The following is a 5,887-nucleotide window of genomic DNA, read 5'->3' as shown; positions in this document are numbered from 1 at the left end:
ATGATTTTTCAGAGATAAATATGACTGCCCAAAGCCACCCATGTCACTGTAAAGGTAGAGTGTAAAGTATGAGTGTAGTTACTCTAAGCACTTCAGCAAACATTTAGCCCAGTGCCGCTGGGAAAAGTGACGTTCACTGTAGTATTGTCTTGTAAACTGTATCTCCACACAAGTGGTCCAAAAGTGCTCAGCAACCAAGGAGTCTGAGTGCCCTCACCTGATTTTCTCCTTCCTCGAGTTTCTGATTTTTTTTGATTTTTTTATTGCAATTAATCTGGATGCTGTTGTCATTCATTGTCATTATTATTATCATCATTATTATCAACATTATAATTATTACAGTGCTATTAACAATACTGATAGCAATATCAAGTAAAGTAAAATATTTCCAAAATCAAGGAAATGGTAAACACATAAGATAGGTCAGAATTGAGATTTACTCATTGGTGACTAAGTACCTGTGGAGTCATCTGTCTATCAATACAACCAATATATTAACTTTAATGTGGGTATGGTATGTACATACATGCCATACCCAGCAGAAATGGATTACTACTTAATTGTACTGCTATTCTTTCATTGGCCACATTGATTTATATAACAGTGAGTATCACATGATCCTCTTATATGACTTTATATAAAAACACAATGCCTCCAAAACTAAGTCTTCCATGTCAAAAATGTTCTAGCATGTATAGTCTAACAAGATGGATTCTGGATTAGGTTATCTTTTGATGACAAATCACTTAGGAAGTCTACATGCTTTATCTTGCCAGAAAATGTGTTGGGGATTTGCTGCCAAAAGTGCTGGTGTCTATTTGATGAAAAAATGGTCAGAACATTTGTACATTACAAAAAACAATGACAGTAGTCGTAGTACTGATGGGTTCTCCTCACGTTCTACTATTCACACAGGAAGAACTTATAGGATGGAAACAAAAAAAAAAAAAAAAAAAAAAAAATTGAGGGGTACAATGGGAAGGTAAAAATTAGGTGTACAAATGAAATACCTGTGTAAGTAAATGATGCTAAGGGGGTTGGCATCCCCTAACCCTTGCACTGTAAGTCAAACATCATCCATGTATTCATATCAGGATGCAGTCTAGAACCAATCACAAGGAGGGGTATACATTATATGGTGTAATAAAGGAGGCACAGCCTTCTGCATAAAGGGAAACAACTCACAAACACACTACTAAGAAACACTTCCAAAATGTGTAGGTCACAAGGATATGATGGAGTTAACATTCCTGGAGGTGGAAGTGATGGAGCCAGGAATGAAGGGCAGATAATACCAGTATCTAACACTAAATGGCATGTTTAATCACATGTTAACCATGTACTGTGTACAGTGTCATCAACTGAGTGCACAAGAAAGTAGGCGTTTCCCCTCCCTGAGGATGATCTGTGATAATGGGTCCATACCAACATAACAGGAGCCTGCTGGATACCTACTAATACGCATAGAGATGGCAGTGTAAAGGATGTTCCTAGACACTTTGCAATTTCACAGGGAAAGGATCCCCCTATACAACATTGGTAGATCGTTATACTTTCACCTCATATTTTCTTTAGTTGTCCTTCATCCCATCCTGCCACATATATGTGGTGGATTATTTCATCCACAGTGGTAGTTGGGAGGAAGAGCACCCTACATATGTATAAAAGTCATCTTATAATTTTATGTCTTGCCCTACTATATAATCAGGGCCAAATATAGCGGCATTAGAGGGATTTCCGTGCCATATTTACTACAAATATGAATACATGGTGATGAAAATTCATTAGTACTACTGTTATTGTCATCTGTGATGTACAAATATTCTGAACTAATACCTATTTGATCAACAATCTTGTGATGACCTTGGTTCCTTGCAGATAATACTCTACATCAAATACTGTTGTTTTTATATATGGCAATTGCCAATATAACTGCTTCTCTATATGTTTATGTATATTAACGATATTCTGATCAGAACAACTAATACACCTCTTTCGAATGACTTCATTCAAACTTTGCTTATGAAAATGAAACTCTAAGAAATAGATGGTTATAGTTTTCCCATTACACATAAAACTACTGGACAAATACTGGAATCACAGTACTCTAAATTCATTAATATAAGTGAAAAATGTTGGAGTTCTTCGCGTGAAACTCTATTCTTAGAACTATCCTTCAGACGAAGCAGTTAACAGGTGTAATTTCAACCTTGGCTGAGGAAGGTGGGAAGGAGTGTTCCCCTCCAGTAAGCCGCAAGGAGCCACGTCAGTCAGCTCAACTAACGTTCTTTTTCACATAGCCCCCGCCTTAAGAAAAAAACTAGTCTCCATATCACTACGTACTTTTAGTTTCAGAAGATAGGAGAGCAGACTTGTGAATCCTTCATAGTAGCAACATCCCGTGACAGATGATCAGCTGTGTAAACAAACACTCAGTGGGACAGCATCTTTACAAACTGTTGGGGAAAGGGAGAACATCTTTTGAATTTTACGTGTAATTAAAAATCAAAACTATATTTGTAAAACTCTAATGAAAGTGTTGTGGAACTATAATAGATATTTTATCAAAGTACAAATAGCAAGGTAAATCAGTTATCTTTACTATATGGGTATGCGAACAGTTTCAACAACATCAGCGACAGGAAAACAGCAAAAACAGCAACAAAACAAAAAATGTTGGGAATGAAAATAATATTTTGGTAAAGTGAAGATTGTGTAAACATTACATTCTGAAAGATATCCTGAGCACTCGACGGGTATTTTTTATGCTAAGCTATCAAAAATACCAGTTTGATGGAACGAGAGTAAAAATATACAGAATTCTATAAAACACACAAAACGACAATTACATCAATATCCTTACTTTTACAATAAATGGTCATACTATAGAAAGATATTTTGTGGAGCACCTCAGCCTTCAGTATTCCTACAGAAACTAAAGGCTTTCAAGCAAAGATAATCCACGATGAATAAGCATAATACTTTGTAGGTGTCACGAGATTTCGCAAACTCACTCTTTTGATAAGTATACAGCTCTTACGCGCACGTACTTGAGAAAGCTTACAGCTATTCTTTTCCAATTTAGACCAAACAAGCCTCATTAAACTGCATTGTATCATCGCTTTTATACCTATCTTTATATCTAAAGTACTTATTCACATACACACACATACATATAAATGTACACACATATATGTAAATGAGTACACACACACACACACACACACACACACACACACACACACACACACACACACACACACACACACACACACACATATATATATAAACACATAAATGTAGATATATACACATACATACTTTTTTTTTTTTCAATTTTTTTTTTTTTTAACAGCCGTTCATTCCGCTGCAGGACATAAATTCTCTCTATTCACTATTGAGAGGTTAAATGGCAGTGTCACCCTTGCTTGATTGGATGCCCTTCCTAATCAACCGCTAACACTTGTGCCACGGCGGTGACTTCCCGTACGACACCTGCGTTTGTCTTCTCAAGGCGATATGTCGATTTCTCGGACTTGAGCAAGCAGTCAGAGCGCAGGCATTTTTATGAACGCTGCGACGGGGAATTTAAACTCGGGACCACGAGGGTCTGATTCCAGTGCTCTAACCACTGGACTCAGTTGTATACAGACACATACATATACATATATATGTATATATATCTATATGTATATGTATATATATACATAATATATATATATTATATATTATATATATCATATCATGTATATATATATATATTATATATTATATATATCATATCATGTGCATATATATATATTATATATATATCACATATATTATACGTATTATATACATTATATATGCATTGTATATATATTATATTTATGTTATATATATAATATATATATTACATATATTAAATATATATATATATATATTATATACATATGCGCCCCCGCCGGCTGCGCGCCGGCGAAGGGCGCATAGCCACATCCACCCTTCGCTTCCACCTATGAGGGTCCCTCATGGCGAGTCGCCAGTCAGGGACCCGGCCCATCTCTAGCTCCTCACGACAGGTTTGATCGATCTGCCCAAGCCACGACTTCCTCGGTCGTCCCACAGGCCTCCTCCACCCAGCGTTGTCTCGGACAGAGACAACCTGGTGGGCAGGGTCATCCTGCGGGAATCGAGCCATATGGCCGTATGCCTTAGTTGGCGATCGTGGATTGTGCAAGTAACAGATCCTGTCTCACGGTGCAACAGTTGGTTGGACACATGGTCCCGCCAACTGTACCCCATGATCCAGTGCAAGGATCTGTTACAAAAGGCATCAACACGAGATTCCAAAGCACAAGAAAGCATCCAGGTTTCATTACCATACAGTAAAACTGGCAGTATCAAAGCCTTGAAGACACGTAGCTTGGTCCTTCTACACAGATACCGGCATCTCCAAATACTTTTGTCGAGAGCTTTCATGACCCTGGTGTCAGGCCAATCCGTCTACTGACTTTCTGGTCTGAGAGCCCAGAGTCATGAACTGCACTATCGAGGTATATAAAGCTCTCTGTGACCACGATTTTTTTCATTGCAAGCACATACCGACTGTACAGGGTCTCCTAGTAGGCCCCCATAATCCTAGATCTTGGTCTCAGTCCAAGAGACCACAATCACTAAGGGCTTCACTTCATTGCTAAATGCATCAAGAGCCGCCACTAGGGTTTCCAGGGATTTAGATAGAACAGCAACATCATCAGAAAAGTCAAGGTCTGTAACCTTGATATTGCCCAGAGTTGACTTTTGACAGTAGCTCTACCCAGTATCCAATCCATGCAAGTGTTCAAAAGTGTTAGTACAAGAACACAGCCTTACCTCACACCTGAACTAACAGGGAAGAAGCTCGACAGGTCCCCACCATACTTTACAGCACTTTTAGTGCCTGTATACAGGTTTGCTATTAATTCAATAATCCTTGTTGGAATTCCTCTCTTAGGATCTCCCAGAGTGATTCGCGAGGTTGATGTAAACAGCGAGCAGCCCACATCCGAAGTCACGACGACGCTTTACAATGGCTCGAAGCACCAGGATACGGTCAATTGTGGACTAATCTGGAGTGAATCCAGATTGCTCTGGTCTCTGGTGCCTCAACAGGTGGTCTCTGATACATCTCAGTAGGATGTGCACAAGTACCTTGTCTGGTATACTGAGTAGTGTGATGCCTCGGTGATTGCTGCAGTCCCACCGATCCCCTTTCCCCTTCATTTGGGATGCAACAAACACCTGCTGCTTTACCACTCTTCAGCTTAGAAATCGCCCCCCCCCCCCCCGACTTCAGTCAGAGAGGGTGGATCCTTTCTGATGGGTGGGTCTGGCAGAGGAATCTCAACATTACCCGCATCCAAGTTAACTGTTGGTGTATCAACCTGATACAACTGCTCAAAATACTAAACCCAATGCACACGCACACCACCAGGATCTGAGATTATCTGGCCACTTGTTGAGCTGACTGCAGTTGTCTGTGAGGAGGGCTTGGAGTTCAGCTTTCTCAGGGCTTGGTAGGCAGGACGAAGGCTATTTACTAGGAAATGGCTTTAGACCTCCTCTGCAAGATTCCTGATAAACTGTTCCTTATCCCTTCTCAATAGTGACCTAGTCCTGCGCACCAGAGAACGGTGCAAGTTGCGATCCCCTGACAATCGAGCCGCACGACAAGCATCTGTGGCTTCCATTGTCTCTTTGTTCACCAATCGATTCTTGGGCTGCACCTGTGGGACACTTTCAAGCGTTTCACACTTGAAGGTGAAGAACAGGGTCAGTCAGGCCCTCAAGTGCTGTGAAACGACCAGCTGATTCAATTCCCTTGACAGCAGTGGTAACCGATCGTCCTGTCGCAAGGACCGGATGT

General features: G+C 40.0%; 1 protein-coding gene across 3 annotated transcripts in view; it reads right to left on the bottom strand.

The window, feature by feature from the left end:
* LOC125025814 (WD repeat-containing protein 81-like) overlaps positions 1 to 2,440 on the bottom strand; it is a 42,533-nt gene extending 40,093 nt beyond the window's left edge. For all 3 annotated transcript variants that reach the window (XM_047614063.1, XM_047614065.1, XM_047614064.1), the window contains exon 1: positions 2,344 to 2,440. The gene's annotated coding sequence lies outside the window, so the exon portion shown is untranslated. The remainder of the gene's footprint in view (positions 1 to 2,343) is intronic.
* Between the last annotated feature and the right edge of the window lie 3,447 nt (positions 2,441 to 5,887).

This window comes from Penaeus chinensis, chromosome 5, assembly GCF_019202785.1.
Source record: "Penaeus chinensis breed Huanghai No. 1 chromosome 5, ASM1920278v2, whole genome shotgun sequence".
NCBI lineage: Eukaryota > Metazoa > Arthropoda > Malacostraca > Decapoda > Penaeidae > Penaeus > Penaeus chinensis.
This window is presented reverse-complemented; position numbering and strand designations above follow the sequence as displayed.